The sequence below is a fragment of the Budorcas taxicolor genome, chromosome X (assembly GCF_023091745.1).
Source record: "Budorcas taxicolor isolate Tak-1 chromosome X, Takin1.1, whole genome shotgun sequence".
Lineage (NCBI taxonomy): Eukaryota > Metazoa > Chordata > Mammalia > Artiodactyla > Bovidae > Budorcas > Budorcas taxicolor.
The window spans coordinates 21887459-21908151 of record NC_068935.1 but is presented as its reverse complement, the minus strand read 5'-3'; positions in this window follow the sequence as shown (position 1 = coordinate 21908151).

Here is a 20693-nt window from a genome sequence, read left to right as displayed (position 1 = left end):
TACATGAATACTGGAAAAACCATAGCTTTCACTAGATGGACCTTTGTTGGCAAAGTAATGTCTCTGCTTTTGAATATGCTGTCTCAGTTGGCCATAGCTGTTCTCCCAAGGAGCAAAAATCTTTTAATTTCATGGCTGCAGTCACCATCTGCAGTGATTTGGGAACCCCCCAAAATAAAGTCTCTCACTGTTTCCACTGTTTCCCCATGAAGTGATGGGACTGGATGCTATGATCTTAGTTTTCTGAATGTTGTATTTTAAGCCAGCTTTTCACTGTCTTCTTTCACTTTTATCAAGAAAGAGGCTCTTTAGTTGCTCTTCACTTTCTGCAATAAGGGTGGTGTCATCTGCATATCTGAAATTATTGATATTACTCCTGGCAATCTTGATTCCAGCTTGTGCTTCATCCAGTCCAGCATTTATCAGCATGTACTCTGCATATAAGTTAAATAAGCACGGTGACAATACACAGCCTTGACATGCTCCTTTCCCAACTTGGAACCTGTCTGTAGTTCCATGTCCAGTTCTAACTGTTGTTAATTGACCTGCATACAGATTTCTCAAGAGGCAGGTCAGGTGGTCTGGGATGCCCATCTCTTTCAGAATTTTCCACAGTTTATTGTGATCCACACAGTCAAAGGCTCTGGTGTAGTCAATAAAGCAGAAGTAAATGTTTTCTGGACCTCTCTTGCTTTTTCAGTGTTCCAGTGGATGTTGGCAATTTGATCTCTGGTTCTTCTGTCTTTTCTAAATCCAGCTTGAACATTTGGTAGTTCATGGTTCATGTACTGTTGAAGCCTTGCCTGGGGAATTTGGAGCATTACTTTGCTAGCCTGTGAGATGAGTGCAATTGTACAGTAATTTGAGCCTTCTTTGGCATTGCCTTTCTTTGGGATTGGAATGAAAACTGACCTTTTCCAGTCCTGTGGTCACTGCTGAGTTTTCCAAATTTGCTAGCATATTGAGTGCAGCACTTTCACAGCATCATCTTTTAGGATTTGAAATAGCTCCACTGGAATTCCATCACCTCCATTAGCTTTGTTTGTAGTGCTGCTTCTTATGGCCAACTTGACTTCACATTCCATGATGTCTGGCTCTAGGTGAGTGATCATACACTATTGTGGTTATCTGCATCATGGAGATCTTTTTGTATACATCTGTGTATTCTTGCCACCTCTTTTTAATATCTTCTGCTTCTGTTTGGTCCATACCATTTCTGTCCTTTATTGTGCCCATCTTTTCATGAAATGTTCCCTTGGTATCTCTAATTTTCTTGAAGAGAACTCTAGTCTTTCCCATTCTATTGTTTTCCCCTATTTATTTTCACTGATCACTGAGGAAAGCTTTCTTATCTTTCCTTGCTATTCTTTGGAACTCTGCATTCAAATGGGTATATCTTTCCTTTTCTCCTTTGCCTTTTGTGTCTTTTCTTTTCTCAGCTATTTCTAAGGCCTTCTCAGACAACCATTTTGCCTTTTTGCATTTCTTTTCCTTGGGGATAGTCTTGATCCCTGCCTCCTGTACAGTGTCATGAATCTCTGTCCATAGTTCTTCAGGTACTCTGTCTATCAGATCTAATCCCTTGAAACTATTTGTCACTTCCACTGTATAATCATAAGGGATTTGTTTTAGGTCATACCTGAATGGTCTAGTGGTTCTCCCTACTGTCTTCAATTTAAGTCTGAATTTTGCAATAAGGAGTTCATGATCTGAGCCACAGTCAGTTCCTGGGCTTGTTTTTGCTGACTGTATGGAAAGAGAGGAAAACAATAGAATGGGAAAGACTAGAGATCTCAAGATAATTAATGATACCAAGGGAACATTTCATGCAAAGATGAGCAAAATAAAGGACAGAAACGGTATGGATCTAACAGAAGCAGAAGATACTAAGCAAGAATACACAGAAGAACTATAGAAAGAAGATGATGCTGTGATAGTGCTGCACTCAATATGCCAACAAATTTGGAAAACTCAGCAGTGGCCACAGGACTGGAAAAGGTCAGTTTTCATTCCAATCCCAAAGAAAGGCAATGGCAAACAAAGCTCAAACTACTGCACAAATGCACTTATCTCACAGGCTAGCAAAATAATGCTCAAAATTCTCTAGGCCAGGCTTCAACAATATGTGAACCATGAACTTCCAGATGTTCAAGCTGGATTTAGAAAAGACAGAAGAACCAGAGATCAAATTGCCAACATCCACTGGAACACTGAAAAAGCAAGAGAGGTCCAGAAAAACATTTACTTCTGCTTTATTGACTACACCAGAGCCTTTGACTGTGTGGATCACAGCAAACTGTAGAAAATTCTGAAAGAGATAGGCATCCCAGACCACCTGACCTGCCTCTTGAGAAATCTGTATGCAGGTCAATTAACAACAGTTAGAACTGGACATGGAACTACAGACAGTTTCCAAGTTGGGAAAGGAGTATGTCAAGACTGTATATTGTCACCATGCTTATTTAACTTATATGCAGAGTACATGCTGATAAATGCTGGACTGGATGAAGCACAAGCTGGAATCAAGATTGCCAGGAGTAATATCAATAATTTCAGATATGCAGATGACACCACCCTTATTGCAGAAAGTGAAGAGCAACTAAAGAGCCTCTTTCTTGATAAAAGTGAAAGAGGACAGTGAAAAGCTGGCTTAAAATACAACATTCAGAAAACTAAGATCATAGCATCCAGTCCCATCACTTCATGGGGAAACAGTGGAAACAGTGAGAGACTTTATTTTTGGGGGTTCCCAAATCACTGCAGATGGTGACTGCAGCCATGAAATTAAAAGATTTTTGCTCCTTGGGAGAACAGCTATGGCCAACTGAGACAGCATATTCAAAAGCAGAGACATTACTTTGCCAACAAAGGTCCATCTAGTGAAAGCTATGGTTTTTCCAGTATTCATGTATGGATGTGAGAGTTGGACTATAAAGAAAACTGAGCACCGAAGAATTGATGCTTTTGAAGTGTGGTGTTGCAGAAGACTCTTGAGAGTCTCTTGGACTGCAAGGAGATCCAACCAGTCCATTCTGAAGGAGATCAGCCCTGGGATTCATTGGAAGGACTGATGCTGAAGCTGAAACTGCAGTACTTTGGCCACCTCATGCAAAGTGTTGACTCATTGGAAAAGACTCTGATGCTGGGAGGGATTGCAGGCAGGAGGAGAAGGGAACGACAGAGGATGAGATGGCTGGATAGCATCACTGACTCGATGGACGTGAGTCTGTGTGAACTCTGGGAGTTGGTGATGGACAGGGAGGCCTGGTGTGCTGCGATTCATGGGGTCGCAAAGAGTCGGACACAACTGAGCGATTGAACTGAACTGAACTGAACTGATGCTGGGAAAGACTGGAGACGGGAGGAGAAGGGGCTGACAGAGGATGAGATGGATGGATGGCATCACCAACACAATGGATATGAGTTTGAGTAGTCTCCAGCAGTTGATGATGGACAGGGAAGCCTGGCCTGCTGCAGTCCATGGGTTGAAAAGATTCGGACACCACTGAGTGATTGAAGTGAACTGAATGTTCATAAAAAGAAAAAAAAAATTGCCTAATTAAATATAATTGGACACAGGGACTAAACAAGGGTCACAGAGATAATTAATTCAAAGGGTCTAAGTGAAAACTTTTATACGGAAAAACAGTTCTTCAAAAAAACTGAAAACTATGTTTATTTAAAGGTAAATTTTTAGAAGTGGAAGTGTATGCCAAAAAATAAATAAATCTCTTAAGATATATGTTCTAGTATAGTTATGAACAACTGCAATTTTCCTAAACAACAAAAAAATAGTTTTCTTTGAAGAGAGCAAGCTTATTTTATACCAGAAAATAAGTTTAAGCTGGGTTCTTAAATGTTAATAACAAAAAACATAATAGCACCATCAACATGATCCAGAGGCATTTGTTAACATGACCAGTTGACTGTTATGATGTTCTATAAATGAAATTTCTGGCTAATGGTCCATTACTTACCACAACATCTTTGAAAGAGTGCTTGCTTTCTAAAGAAACAGCATGTATGCTTGACATCTTATTGCTTTCTATTCATGCGTCAGATTCTAGAGGTCAGGCAACACTCCCATGCAGAACTTTAAGTCAGACCCTCCCACTGATTTCAAAGTCACCTTCACACAAAGAAAAATTCCATACAGTATAAAAGAAAGGACCATGCAAAAGGAGCAAAATATAAATCTGTATCTACAAGTCATCTCTCTATCGATCTATCTAAGAAGCAAAGGAAATGTGACCTTTACTCTTTTCTGTACTTTTTACCTTGCTTTTAAAACAATTGCTTTTGATTAAATTCATACATTCACATTATTTAAAACTATTTATAGGACTGTTGGTCTATAAGTCTTATACCAGAAAACTGCTTTCCCCTGCTCCTCTGCTTCACATTCCAGATTCCTCTTTCCATAGGAAATGCTTACTTTAGCTATTTCTTTTGGTATTTACCTCCATGATTGCTGATAACATGCTCATGGTTTGTTTGTTTTTTTTTTTCATGTTTTTTGATGTTCAGTTTTATTATACTTTCTATCATCTTCCTGCTGTAAGAAACACTCATCCCTTATACACACACACACATACACACACCTGCTTCTCCCATCTTACTGTAGATTTATATAATTATTTTGGGTTAAATCAATATTCAATTCTTGAATCATATACTTACTAGGACTAAGTAACTACTATGAACAGCTGAGAGATGCAGGGTGCTATATTTACCTTTTTTCTTCACAATTCTCAGTTTTCTCCCCCTCTGCCATGACTTCCCATTTGCTTATCTGGTTTACTGCTTCCAAAATTGTGTTAACATTTCAGCTACTCTGCTGTTTCCTTTTGCCTGTGGATTTATGTCTTTTTACCCTAGTAGTGGAGTTAAGGAGGGAGCAGAGCTTAATGCATATTTATTCTGCCATGTTTAACTGGAAGCTTACAGTGACTCTTTGATAGACCAACATGAACTGTACATAAAATCATTTCATGCCCCGATACCATCCTGAAATGAATGGTAGGTCAATTCTTGCCTGAGTTCAAGTGGTTCTAATGACAGCAAAGTTCTTAGTAAAAAATCCTTGTATGGGTCAGTTATGTCTACCTTGTTCTTGGGTCATAGCTGTACCTTAATCCTCATCCCTAAGAGGGCTTACAAGTATATTCTAGAGTCTATAGCAGGACCAGGTGAAGGATTATTTATACTCCTTTTTCACTTCCATCCTAAAGACTAGGAAAAGTTACAACCATTCTTTATAAAAATAGTTATAATATCAATACTAAGCAGGTAGCATTCTCTCAAACAAAGCCTGAGATTTCTGTTTTATCACTATTTTCAAGAGCTCCTTTTCCCCGAACAGGTGAAGTCCTATGACCAGCCTGAAAATACATTCAGTCCTTCAACTACTTGACAGTTTCTCTTGTTTGAGAAAAGAAACTGTATTTGGGAGCTGTGATTAAATACTCAGCAGTGGTAACAAGACAGAAATTGAGGTAGTATCAGTATGCTTAGGGGCAGTACTGCCTGCTTCACATGGTCCTACTGAGTCAGAAGGGCAATGTGGAAACAATATATGACTGGGCTTGGGCCCATATACAGTTTTAACTTGACACTGGAGATATAGCCTATCTTCACATATTTAGGTTTTCAGTTGCTCTATGCAGAAATAGGATACATAGAGTCATCCAACTAGTATTGACATTACTAAGAATGAAGACACTGTGCCTTAGCACTCTGTACCTTCCTCAGAGCTTTTTGTCTGCATTTGCCTTTACTGCTTAAGTAGCTTTGACATAAAAAGCAATAGTGTCTAATTCTGCTATGCTGAATGTGCTTCAGCTATGCCTCTCTGTAAATCAGTTCTTGTATAATTAAAAGACAATAAATCCCTCATCAAATCTAATAAAATTCTTTTTGAAGGCAGGTAATTTACATTGTAATTATCTCTCTAATAACAGTTGGACAATAATTGACATTAGTATGAAGGTTGTACAAACACAAGACATAGGATAGTGAAAGTGAAAATATGAGTCACTCAGTCATGTCTCCATGACATGAGCCTGTAGCCTGCCGGGGTCCTCTGTCCATGGAATTTTCCAGGCAAGAATACTGGAGTTGGCAGTCATTTCCTTCTCCATGGGATTCGAACCCAGGTCTCCTGCATTGCAGGTATCCTTCATGATAGATAAGTGAGTTCTTAAAATGTTTTTACAGATATATTTAGACTTCTGCTTTGATTACCCCTTAGTGTTTCATTGAAATAGTGTTTTGAAAGTCATTTATGACTTCCAAATCCCCAGATTTGATAGCATTGCCTTGGTCCTTACGTTGACATTGATGACCATTTTCATTCTTTTTTTTTTTTTCAATTGAGGTACAGTTTATGTACAATATTATATGTTTCAGGTATACAACACAGTTCACAGTATTTAAAAGCTATATTTCATTTATAGTTATTATAAAATTTTGGCTATATTCCCTGTGTCATACTATGTATCCTTATATTTTTGTCCATAGTAGTTTGTACCTCTTAATCCCCTACTCCTATATTTCCCCTCTTCCTTTTCCTCCCCACTGATAAACACTAATATGTTATCTATATCTGAGTCTGTTTCTTTTTTGTTATATTGGCTCAGACGGTAAAGCATCTGCCTGCAGTGTGGGAGACCCGGGTTTGATCCCTGAGTTGGGAAGATCTCCTGGAGAAGGAAATGGCAACCCACTCCAGTACTCTTGCCTGGAAAATTCCATGGACTGAGAAGCTCCTCAGAGCCTGGTAGGCTACAGTCCATGGGCTTGCAAAGAGTCGGACACGACTGAGCGACTTCACTTTCACTTTGATTTTTTTTAGATTCCACCTATAAGTACTATACAGTATTTGCCTTTCTCTTAGCATAATATCCTCCTAATCCATCCATGTTGCTGCAGATGACAGAATTTCATTCTCTCTTTTTTTTTTTTGGCCATGCTGAGTCTTTATTGTATTCTTTAATGGCCGAGTAGTGTCCCATTCTGTGTGTGTGTATGTGTGTGAAAGTGAAAGTGTTAGTCACTCAGTCATATCCAGCTCTTTGCAACCTTATGGACTATAGTCCACTAGGCTTCTCTGTCCATAGCAAGAATGCTGGAGTGGCTAGCAATCCACTTCTCCAGGGGATTTTCCTGACTCAGGGATTGAACCCACATTGCAGGCAGACTCTTTACTGTCTGAGCCATCTGGGATATATACCACATGTTTTTATCATTCATCAATGGACACTTCAGTTGCTTCCATATCTTGGCAATTGAAAATAATTCTGCTGTGAACACTGAGGTGCATGTATCTTTTCAAATCAGTGTTTTCATTATTTTTTCAGATAAATATACAGAAGTAGAATGGCTAGGTCACATAGTAGTTCTATTTTTAGTTTTTTGTTTGTTTTTTTTTTTTTTTTAGAAACCTCCACATTGTTTTCCATAGTAACAGTACCAATTTACATTTCTGCTTACAAGAGTGCCCTTTTCTCCACATCCTCACCAACATTTGCTTTTTTTAAAAAAATCTTTTTAATGACAGCCATTCTGAAAGGTGTGAGGTAATAGTCTATTGTGGTTTTTATTTGCATTTCTCTGATGATTAGCAGTGTTGAGCATCTTTCCATGTGCCTATTGGCCATCTGTATGTCTTCTTAGGAAAAATATCTATTGAGGTCTTCTGCTCATTTTTTAATCAGATTGTTTGTTTTGATGTTGGGTTCTATGAACTGTTTATATATTTTGCATATTAATTCTTGATGCTCTCTCTTACGTTGTATTCCTGTGATTCTCCACTCTTCTTGTTTTACCCCTATTGGTCTAATCAAGGCTATTCAGTATGTCTATACCTCACCATGGGGATCCTTTTTTTCCATATACCTTTTCTATGTAAACTTTCCTAGCATTATCCTTTATTCTCTCATAGTTTAAGTTCAAGATCATGTTATCTTACATATAGAATATTACATTAGAGCCCTATCTGGCTTCCTGCTACCAGTTCTTCCCTATGTTATCATAAGTATATTTCTAAACTAGAAACCTGCTCATATCACACCTTTCCTCATAAACCCTTAAGGATCTCCAGCACATAAAAGGCCTTATTTCTTGGTAGTCTATAAAATGATCCTTGTATACACTCTCGATTTTATCTAAAATTGATCTGTCCTACTAATCCCAGCCACCCAACTCAAGAAGCTGTTATCCAAACATACAAGTAATTTACTCTCTTAACTATGTTTTTCCTCATAGAGTCTCTTTTAATCCATTATGCCTTGCCATCTCACTTTGCTCACACATTTCTATCCTTTAAAGGTCTTATTCAAAATCAACCCAATTAAGCAGGATCTCCAAAATAAAAATCCATCTCCATCTGTCCTTGTGCTCACCCTTCATATTTCATGATGTGATACAACAGAGAAAAACATCTCATGAGCCTTATATTTCATCATTCACTCAAGCTTCAATAAAGTATAAGCTCCTGAACTGAAAAAAAAAAAACAAAAAACCCTAGATCTTCTTTCCCTTCTTTATCCTTACTTATTTAACACATGATGGTTGTCTTTTCATTAACAGAGACATTCAGTTCTAGAAGCTCTCTTTGGCACAAAAATGGAATTGTTATAAATAAAGCAATACCAAAACAAAAAAAAATCCAAAAATTAAAATCAAGAAAAATTTCATTTAAAATAATATAAAAAAGAATACCTTAAAATAAACCTAACAAAAATGTGCAAATCTTGTACTTTGAAAAAGTGTATTGTTGAAAAAATTTAAAGATCTAATTAAAAAGACAGATATCCTATGTTCACATGGCAGAAGACAATATTTTTCAGATGACAATGCTTCCCAAATTTGCAGATTCAATGTGATTTATATAAAAATTTTAACTTCCTTTTATCAGAAATTGACAATTGTTCCTAAATTTTATATGAAAATGTCATGGATGCAGTATAGATAAAACAATCTTGAAAAAGAATAAAGCTAGAGGACTCACACTTCCTGATTTCAGAACGTGCTACAAAGCTACATTAATCAAAACAGTGCATTACTGGAATAAGGATAGATCAATGGACTGAGTCCAGAAGTAAACCTATACCTTTATGGACAATTGATTTTTGACAAGAGATGCCAAGACAACTCAATGGAGGAAAGGATAATCTTTTCTAAAAGTGGTGCTACATATCCACATGGAAAAGAGTAAAGTTGTACTCCTTTCTTAAACCATACACCAAAATTATTAAAAACTCCAAATGGATCATAAACATGAATGTATGAGTTAAAATTATAAAACTCTTAGAATAAAATATACTACTAAATCTTTATGTCCTTCAGTTAGTCAAAGCCTTTGTAAATATAACACGGAAAGTAAAACAAAATATATTAATAGATAAATTGGACTTCATAAGGTTAACAAAAATATTTGTGGAAACTTTCTTCAACTGTGTTCTTTGTGAAAAGACAACCTCCTAAATGGGAGAAAATATTTGCAAAATGTATGTTAAGAGAAGAATTTTTTAAAAAGCATTTTAAAAATTGAAGTACAGTGATTTACAATGTTGTGTTAGTTTCAGGTGTTCAGCAAAGTGATTCAGGTGTATATATATATAGATATATTATATAATATTTTATATATATATTCAGATTATTTTGTATTATAGGTTATTACAAGATATTGAATATAGTTCCCTGTGTCATACAGTATGCCTTTGCTATTAGACAAGGAACTTTTATACAGAATATATATGAAGAATTTTTATAACCTGACAAATAAAGACACATAATCCAATTAAAAAGAGGCAAAGGATTTCAATAGGCATTTCTCTGAGGAATATATAAAAATTGCTAAGTAGCACATGAAAAGATGTTCAGCATCACTAGTCATTAGGGAAACACAAATCAAAATCACAAGGAGATATCATAGCTTCTAGGGTAGACAAAACAAAAAATGCAGATAATGAAAAAAGTTAACAAGTAAGTAGATACACTGGAACGCTTATACACTGCTACTAGGAAGATAAAATGGTGCAGAGTTCTGCAGAAAATCATGGCAGCTCTTCAAAAAGTTAAACACAGAGTTACATTATGACATAACAGTTCCACTCCTAGTTAAATAACTAAAATAATTGAAAACATATGTCCCCACAAAAATTTGTACAAAAAAGTTCATAGGGCTCCGCTAGTGTCTCAGATCATAAAGAATCTACCTGCAATGCAGGAGACCCAGATTCGATCCCTGGATTGGGAAGATCCTCTGGAGATGGGAATGTCTACCCATTCTAGTATTCTTTGCCTGGAGAATTTCATGGACAGAGGAGCCTGGAGGGCTACAGTCCATGGGTAACAGAGAGTCAGACACAACTGAGTGACTGAGCACATGGAGATAAAGAGCATAAAAAATTACTAACGGGTTGAAAATAATTGTTTCCAGGAAGTGGAACTGGGGAGTAGGAGGAATTGGACTAGGCACTATTTTTTTGACTATGTACTTTATTTTGTATTGAGGTATAGCCAATTAACAATGTTGTGATAGTTTCAGGTGCACATCAAAGGGATTCAGCCATATATATATATATGTATCCTTTCTCCCCTAAACTCCTCTCCCATCCAGGCTGCCACATAACATTGAACAGAGTTCCCTGTGCTATACAGTAGGTCTTTGTTGGTTATCCATTTTAAATATAGCAGTGTGTGCATGTCCATCCCAAACTCCCTAACTATCTCTCCCCCCACAACCCCCCACCCCAGTAACCATAAGTTTGTTCTCTAAGTCTGTGAGTCTCTTTCTGTTTTGTAAGTAAGTTCATTTGTATCATTTCCTTTTAGATTCCACATGTAAGGGATGTCATACAATATTTCTGGGCTTCCTTGGTGGCTCAGCAATAAAGAATCTGCCTGCAATGCAGAGGACCAGGTTCAATCCCTGGGTCAGGAAGATCACCTGGAGAAGGGAATGGCTTCCCACTCCAGTATTCTTACCTGGAGAATTCCATGGACAGCGGAGCCTGATGGGCTACAATACATTAGGTTGCAAAGAGTTGGACACGACTGAGAGACTAACACTTTCACTTCACTTTCATGTTTCTACTTCTCCGTTTGACTTTCTTCACTCAGTATAACAGTCTCTAGGCTCATCCATGTTGCTGCAAATGCTTATTTCATTTTCAATGGCTGAGTAACATTCCATTGCATATATGTACCACATCTTCTTTATCCATTTCTCCTACAGCATTATTTTGTAATTAAAGTACATACAGTGTTTTTTATAGGCATAAGGCTATAGCACACTTAATAGACTACATATAGTGTAAACGTAAATTTTATTTCCGCTGCTGCTGCAAAGTCACTTGAGTCGTGTCCGACTCTGTGTGACCCCATAGACAGCAGCCCACCAGGCTCCCCCATCCCTGGGATTCTCCAGGAAAGAACACTAGGAAACAAAACATTAATGTGACTTGCTTTAACATTTGCTTTGCTGCAGTGGCCCAGAACAAAATCTGTGCTATCTCCAAGGATGTCTGTGATGGTCCATTTGATGCATCTCATAAATCTTTTAGCCTCTGTTCACTATTCTTCATTCTTTTTGTGCTTCAGACTTGATAATTTCAAATGAAACTATCATCAAGTAGGTTGAATCTTTTTTCTGCCTAATCCCTCTGTCTGAATCCCTCTAGTGAATTTTTCTATTAAATTATTGTATTTTTCAGCGCCAATGTTTCTATCTGGTTCTTTTTCATAATTTTATCCCTTTGTTGATATTATTTTGTTCATATAGCATTTCCCTGATTTCCTTTAGTTCTTTGTGTTTTCCTTTAGCTCTTTGGATGTATTTAAAACAGTTGTTTTGATCCTTTTGGTTATATGTCTAAATCATATGTTGTCTTTAGAATCAGTTTCTGGAGATTAATTTTCTTCCATTGAATGCCATTCCATGGAAGACTATTTCTTTGTATTCATCGTGATCTTTTGTTGGAAATTGAGCATTTGAAAAGACAATCTCATTTCCCAGTCTTTGCAGGCTGGCTCTGGGTGGAAGAAAGTATTCATTAAATCAGCCCAGCATGAAGACTTAAATTCTTCTCATGCCTTTTCTGGCCATGTGTCTTCCCTCCTCAGTGTATGCATTTTTTCCAATTTTTCCATGTACAAGCCTTCTTTCAAATGATTCATTTTCCCTAAACATCTCACCTCTGTTTCTTCTTGGGGCTAAGATGCTTTCTGTATTTCTCTGTTCCTAATATCATATTCACAGGTATCTACAGCTGTGCAGACTTCCTACAATTTTCCTGTATCATTGCACCCATCACTGCCTTCTGCAGCTTATGACTGGGTAGCCAAACTATGCTGCCATTATTCCTGTCTGAACCTGGAGTCCAGTGATTTATAAACCAGTTCTTCAGGCAGCCTGCAGACAGCCCAAAATGTCTTATTTTAAAATTGGAGTATAGTTGCTTTATATTATGTTAGTTTCTGCTGCATAGCAAAGTTAATCAGTTATACACATATGTATATCCCCACGTTTTTGGATTTCCTTCCCATTTAGGTGATCACAGAGCACTGAGTAGAGTTCTTTGTGCTACACAGTAGGTTCTCACTAGTTATCTATTTTATAGATAGTAGTGTATATATGTCAATCTCAATCTCCAAATCCATATCACCCTCCTTGGACCCCGTGGTGTCCTAATGTTTGTTCTCTACATCTATGATACACTTATTTGCAAAGCAGAAATAGAGACATAGACATACAGGCCAGAATGTTGCAAACAGATTTTGTTCCTTTTTTTCCATCCTGAAAGAGAGACAAGAAATTGAACCACTTCCTTCTGATCATGCCACATGCAGAAGAAGTGGAACAAAGGCTAGCAAAAATGCCACAAATTTTCCTATTGTTTTGCATGTGGCTTTTTCTTGATTGTTTGCTCTGTTGTCACAGATCCTTCACTGGTCTCAGAGCTCCCACAAAGCTATGTTAGTTAGTCTGGAGTTGTTTACTTGATGATTCCATGAGGAACCAAGGGCCTGGAGCTTCATAATCGTGATATCTTATGACATTGTTGTCTATGTCTGAGCCTAAATTTTCTCACGTATAAAACAGGGATAATAATAACTAGTATACAGATTTACATGAGGTAATAATACTTTGTTATTATGGAGTATTTACAATATGCTATAATGGTATTATATATGCATAATACCATTTATTCTACGCTACAAATACATGAGCTAAGTTTTCTTATTATTCCCTTAATAGGTGGAGGAAAATTAGGCCTTTAAGAGTTTTCATAATTGCCCAAGGTCACACAGAGTTTGGAGCCAATCTTTGAATCTGGGTCTACCAGACTTGACAAAATCCGTAATCTTCACTGCTGTGTCACCACAATCCATAATAATAGGATGTTAATCTCATTCCTTTCTTCATTCACTTTCTACCCTAGGCGATGGCCACAACATTGTCAAAATACTCCACAAATTTTTGCAATTGAGAAGATACATACAAACCACACCCCCATATATATAGTCTGTTTAATATATTCTCAATGATGAGAGCTGTCAAAAGATAAGAAGACTGTCATTACTTACTGCCTAGCCTGACATGAACTGCCCCAACAAAATCAGAGGCAAAGTCAGGTTAAAAAAAAAAAAAAACACGTGGAAAGCAGTTTCCAAATAGAGAATCTGTGTCAATAAAGGGACCACCAGGGAGCCAGTCATATAGGATGCTGGAAGCCTGTGGTGGGAAAACATGCAATAAAGCTGAAACTGATCTTTTCACCTGCCAGGTCTGTTTGAAGGGGAAAAATGTGAAACGGATCAATCTTGAAGCCACAGAAATCATAAAGGCAACTTAGAATACAAGTATCTTTTAACCAATTTTACTAATTGCTTCACTTTTCAACCAAGGTCTCTTTTTATTTCCAAACATTTGAACATTCTTGCCTATAAAGAGGCACCTCAAAGCAACTATTATTCACAAAATATATATAATGCATTAGGAGTTACTGTTGCTTTTTATTTGCCAAGGGGACATCTGATACATGTATACACAGACAAACCATGTCATCACTCATATTGCTGAAATACTTTCATATCAAGCCCTCAGTATGGTACTGGAAAATTTATGACAACTACCCATTTTCAGATGTCCCTTTTGGCTTCTCAATTCTACATCAGTAGCTTTTTCTTCACTGATGATATATGACAGAAGTAGCAATGGCTGTTCCAAATTCGTAGAGGAGGAAATAAAAGGAGACTCTTGCCCTTTTTGAAACATCAAAAGAACTAAAATACCTCTCATTTTTATTGGTGACAAGACTCTTAAATCCTTGTTAATTCTCAAGGATGATTAAAACTATGTCCATTTTCATTGTTTTTTTCAAAATGTGATCTATAGACTGTAAACTTTAAAATCAATTCAGGTGGATCCTTTATTCTCTCTTTCAGAAAGACCTAACCACTTCCTTTCAATGACCAGCACACTGAAGTGTCTACAAGCTGAGGCATTTTTAAAAATGACTTTTTAATTCTAGAACAGTTTTAGATTAATAGAAAAATTATTAAAATAATACAGATAATTTCTGTATAACCCACACCTAGTTTCTCTTATTATTAACATGTTGTATTAGTATAGGACATTTGTTACAATTAATGAACTGATATTGACAAATTTTATTAGCGAAATCCCATTCTTTCTTCAGATTTCCTTACTTTTCATCCAATGTCCTTTTTATATTTCAGGATCCACTTTAAGTTAAGGCATTACACTTAGTCACCATATCTCCTTATGTTCTTCCTGGCTGGAACAGTTTCTTAGACTTTCCTTGTTTCAATGTCCTTGAGAGTTTTTAAGATTATCAGTCAAATATTTTGTAAGAGTGTTCTTTAGTTATAGTATATCTAGTGATTTTCTGCTGGCTCAGATGGTAAAGTATGTGCTTGCAATGTGGGAGATCTGGGTTCTATCCCTGGGTTGGGAACATCCCCTGGAGGAGGGCATGGAAACCCACTCCAGTATTCTTGCCTGGAGAATCCCATGGACAGAGGAGCCTGGCAGGCTACAGTCCATGGGGTTGCAAAGAGTCAGACATGACTGAGCGACTAAGCACAGTGATTCTCTAATGACTAGTTTGTGATTATGAGAATCAGAAGAACAAACAGAAGAAAAAGTGTAATTTTCCTCACATCATATCAAGGGTACACACGATCAACATGATTTACCAATTGATGTTGACCTTGATCACTTGGCTGAGGTAGTGTTTGTCAGATGTATTCACTGTAAAGCTACTCTTTTTCTTTCTTTCTATATTGTATTCTTTGGAAGGAAATCACTACGTGCAGATCCCACTCAAGAAGTGGGGAGTTATATTCCACTTCTTTCGTGGGGTAATATCTACGTAAAGTATTTGGAAATTTTCTGCATGGAAAATTTGTCTCTACAGCATTTATTTATGGATACAGTAAATTCTATATATCAATATGAACTCATCAATGATTTTTACATTGTTATAACCCATTACAGTCATATTTATTTTGTTTCAAATTATTCCACCTTTGGTCATTGGGAGCTCTTTCAGTTGGCTCCTGTGTCCTTCTGACATGCTGCCCATCACTGCGGGATTTGATTCATTTTTGAGGGGACTTCTGTATTTTCTGGTACTATCAGATACTCTAGGCTCATCTTGTGTAGCTACTGCCTCAGTCTTGTATATTTGCCTGACTTTCTTGAAAACTTATGTCCACACAAAATCTGCAAGTAAAAATTCATAACAAAAATATTCCTAACTGACAAAAATTGGAAATAGCCAAGATGCTTTTCAATAGGTGAATAGATACACAAACTGTGGTACATCCATATAATTGAATATGATTCAGCAGTAATGAAATTAAATATCAAGTCATGAAATGGCATGGATCAACCTTAAATGAATATTGCTTAGTGAAAGGAGCCAGTCTAAAAATGCTAAATATTTTGTCATCCCAAAGATATGACATTCTGAAATAAGTAAAACTATGAATAATTGCCAAGGTTTCTTGGGAAGAAGGTGAATTTAGATTAGATGAAGCATAGGAAAAAAAATTTTTTTTTATTAGTGAAACTCTTTTGTATGAAAAAGTAGTGGTAGATACATGACACTAAGCATTTGTCAAAACCCAAAGACCTTTATAGCACAAAGAGTAAAACTTATGTATGCAAATTTTAAAACATCATCTAGGAGATCACAGGATTCCAGGATGGAATTCAGAATGTAAGAAATCAATCTATCTGTATCACAAATGCATGAAAAAATCTCCCTAAAGAAGGTTGATGGAAAAGTTGTTAATCTAAGTAACTTTGAAAATGAGTGAAGAGTGTAAGGCTAAAGGAAAAATAAACTTCGTAAGCACTGAAATCTAGTTGATAAAGTTTTCTTTTTATCTCCTCCATTGAGGATACAGATTAGCAATTCTGAAATTGTTATATACATGTACTGGAATTGAAAAGCTAAATAAATAGATGGCAGTTAGAGCCACCTGCAAGCAATGACACTCTAGTAGTAATGAACCAGCCACCCGAGATGGCCTACAAGCAATGACACTCCAGTAATAATGAGTACATCTATATCCCAATATTTATTTCTAATAATATTCTCCAAATGAACCAGGACTTTCTGAAGAAATAGTTGATTCTAGGCATTTTCTTAACCTCAGATGCACAAAAGCAGATTAGTCATTATCCATGTTGTACGGTTAAAGATTCCTTGGTTTATTGGTTCATGGATGATTCTTTTTTGTTTATATTTTGACTGTGCCCCATAATAGTTATGTGTTCTTAGGCAAGGCACGGCTTCTCCTAATTTCAGTTTTCTAATCAGTAAAATAGGAATATTGAAAACACTTAACTTACATAGTTGTTATATAGATTAAATAGTATGATACAAAGGCAATATTAAAAAAAGAGAACCTGGCATACAGTAAGCATTCAGTAATTAGAAGCCTTTCTTAGTAGGACATAAGGGGAAATTTGGAGACATACAGAGGACTATGTAAAGTAACCTGGTTTTCAGAGGGCAAACACTGTCAGTGCCTGTGCTAATTCTGAAAACTATGACACCCACAATAAGCTGAAATAAAACAGAGTTAGCAACAGAACTAAGCATTCAGTGGTTGTGGTGGTGGGGTAGGCAATAAATAGAGTGTTGGGAGGTCTGTCTAAACAGAATTTGATTCCACTACCTTTTTTTTTTCTTCTCTTAAGCTTATCTTTGGAAGCACTGGAATAAGGGAGATGTATGGAAAGAGGAAACATAGGGGAATTTTGCGTGGGAGGGGAATTTACATAATCATGAAAAGGACAAAGAGCTATGTGGAGAGAAAAATTCTAATGGTAATGGGAAGGAGAAGAATGATATAAATATCAGAGAGGGAAAGGTCCAATTAAGCGTTTCAATATGAAAAGTTATAGATAAGCCTAAGCCTAAAAGAAGACTCTTAGTAACTTGGTAAAAACCAGTTGGCTCATGGTCCAAGTATTTAATCTTCACGTGATGACTGTGGCAAAATGAAGAAACAGCTTTAATCTGAATTACAGATTTTATAACAACACTTTCTCAAAAATATTTCTTTTGAAAACAATTCCAAAGCAGTTTCAAAAGGGTAGGATGGTAGAATAGGAAGTCCTAGCCTTCATTCTCCCATACTTAGTAAGAGTCAAGTTAGTAAGTGTTAATCATTCAGTCGTGTCCAGCTCTTTGTGACTCCATGGACTGTAGCCCACCAGGCTCCTCTCTCCATGGAATTCTCCAGGCAAGAATACTGGGATGGGTTTCCATTCCCTTCTCCAGGATATCTTCCTGACCCAGGGATCGAACCCAGGTCTACCATATTGCAGGCAGATTCTTTACCATCTGAGCCAGCAGGGGAGCCCATAGAAACACTGAATTAACTATATGACAATTTTATGACAACTTTATGACAATTCCAGAAACTAGCTAAGTTGCAGTACCCACAAGCAAGCACAAAGTTGAAAACAGCTGCATTGAAATGAATAAGAGGTGTTTTGACAGATGAATGAATGAAGAAGATTATATACAATGGGATATTACTCAGCCATAAAAAGGAACAAAGTTCAGTCAGCTGTAGAGACATGGATGATCCTAGAGCCTGTCATACAGTGTAAGTCAAAAAGAGAAAAACAAATATATATTAATGCATATATATATGGATCTAGAAAATAGTACTGAAGAAACTATCTGTAGGGCATGAATAGAGACACAGATGTAGAGACAAACTTGTGGACAAAGCAGGGGAATGAGAGGCTGGGACGAATTAAAAGAGTAATATTAACGTATATACACTACCGTGGGTAAAATAGACAGCTAGTGGGAACCTGCTGTGTAACACAGGGAGCTCACCCTGGTGCTCTGTGATGACCTAGAGGGGTGGGATGGGGGGTCGGAGGGAGGCTCAAGAAGGAGGGGATATATGTATACATAAAGCTGATTCATGTTGTTGTACAGCGGAAACTAACAAAATATTGTAAAGCAATTATACTCCAATTTAAAAATAGAGATGTTTCATTTTTTCTGTGATAACCCCTCCCCCAAGCCTTCCCTGCTCATCTTGGCCCATAGCTTTTCCCTTCAAGATGAAAGAGAAGAGTGAAAGGTCCATCCACTGATACAGCTTTTCAGAGGGCCACCTGAGGGACTTATTTCTTCCTTGCTTGACTCAAGGTACTAACAGTATCAGTATAGTTTGTATGCCCAAAGATTGCTGATAGCAAGGGAGAGTTGAGGCAACTTGCTGCACACCAGAGAGCTCGTGGTGCCACAAATGGAGGCTGGTGCAACTTGACACAATCAGGAAAATATTCAACTCATGGTTTCTCTTTAGAGAAGGAGAAAAATAGAACATGAGTACAGCATTCTGGCCTTTCAGAGAACTTCCAGAGGGACTGCTATCTGTCTCACCTAATTTGAATAACTATTTAAAAGTCTGCATACTTTGGGTGCCTGGCGGCTGCCAAGAACAAAGGAGAGCCAGGAGGCTTCCTGCCTTAGCACCAAGGAACCTGCAATCTCACAGATAGACAATAGAGGGAAAAAAAGATTATGAGCTCCAGGGAAAAAATAAACAACAACAACAACAAATAAAATCCTAGCAAATTTAATTGTGAAATTACACACACAAGCCCAGAAAAGCCACATGCCCCCCAAAGGTTTCAGAGGGCCCTAGAATCTACAGGTGAAAAGACTGGTGAAAGTCTTTCTCTGTATGAAGCCAGACTGTAAAGACTAGGAGAAGTGGCTATTTTTCAAATACATTAAAATCAGAAAAGTCACAAGGCACATGAAGAAAGAGGGAACCATGGCCCAATAAAAGGAACAAAATAAATCTCTAGACACCAACCCCAAAGAGACAAGGATATAAAGAATACAGAATAATTGTCTTAAAGAGGCCCAACCATCTACAGAAGAATACAGATAGACAACTAAAAAAAAATCAGGAAAATGATACATGAACAACAACAACAAAAAAAAAATCAGCAAAGAGAAACGGACTGTTATAAGCACCAAAGAGAAATTCTGGAGCTGGAGGATACAATACCTGAATTTTAAAAATTACTAGGAGGATTCCATAGAAGACTTGAAGAAGAAAGAATCAGCAAACTCAAACAAAGGACAGATCATTTGAAATTACTGAAGCAGAGGGGCAAAAAAAAAAAAAAAAAGGAAAGAAAAGAAAGACAGACTTGTAAGAAACCATCCAGTGGAAAAATAGGAGTTCTAGAAGGAGAAGAAAGGGACAGAGAGATTATTTGAAGAAACATTGGCTGAAAACTTTCCAAAATCTGAGAAAGGAAATGAACTGTGGGTTTTCTGGCTTTTCTGGCTTTGAATGTATTCAAAGAGGTCTACACCAGACACATTATAATCAAACTGCAAAAGCCCAAGAAATAATTTTGAAAGAAGCAAAAAAAGAAAAAAGCAACTTATCACACACAAGGGAATTCCAATTAGATTATCAGTGAATTTTTTCAACAAAATCCTTGCAATCCAGAAGGGAGTGACATGATGTATTCAAACTGTTGAATGAAAACAAACAAACAAATCTGCTGCTCAACAATACAATATCCGGCAAAACTCTTCAAAGGAAAATGTAGACTTCCCCAAAGGAACAAAGGTTGACTGAGTTCATTACCACTAGATTTGGCTTATAAGGAAAGCTAAAGGGAATCCTATGAGCTAAAATAAAATCATACTATATAGCCACATGAAAGCATATGAAAATATAAAAATGGTAAATGTACATATATAGAGAAGTACAGGATGCTGTTATATGTAATCAGTCAGTTCAGTTACTCAGTCATGTCCAACTCCTTGAGATCCCATGGATTGCAGCATGCCAGGCCTCCCTGTCCATCGCCAACTCCCAGAGCTTACTCAAACTCATGTCCATTGAGTCAGTGATGCCATCCAACCATTTCATCCTCTGTCGGCCCCTTCTCCTCCCGTCTTCAATCTTTCCCAACATCAGGGTCTTTTATAATGAATCAGTTCTTCGCATCAGGCAGCCAAAGTATTGGAGTTTCAGCTTCAGCATCAGTTCTTCCAATGAATATTCAGGACTGATTTCTTTTAGAATGGACTGGTTGGATCTCCTTGAAGTCCAAGGGACTCTCAAGAGTCTTCTCTAACACCACA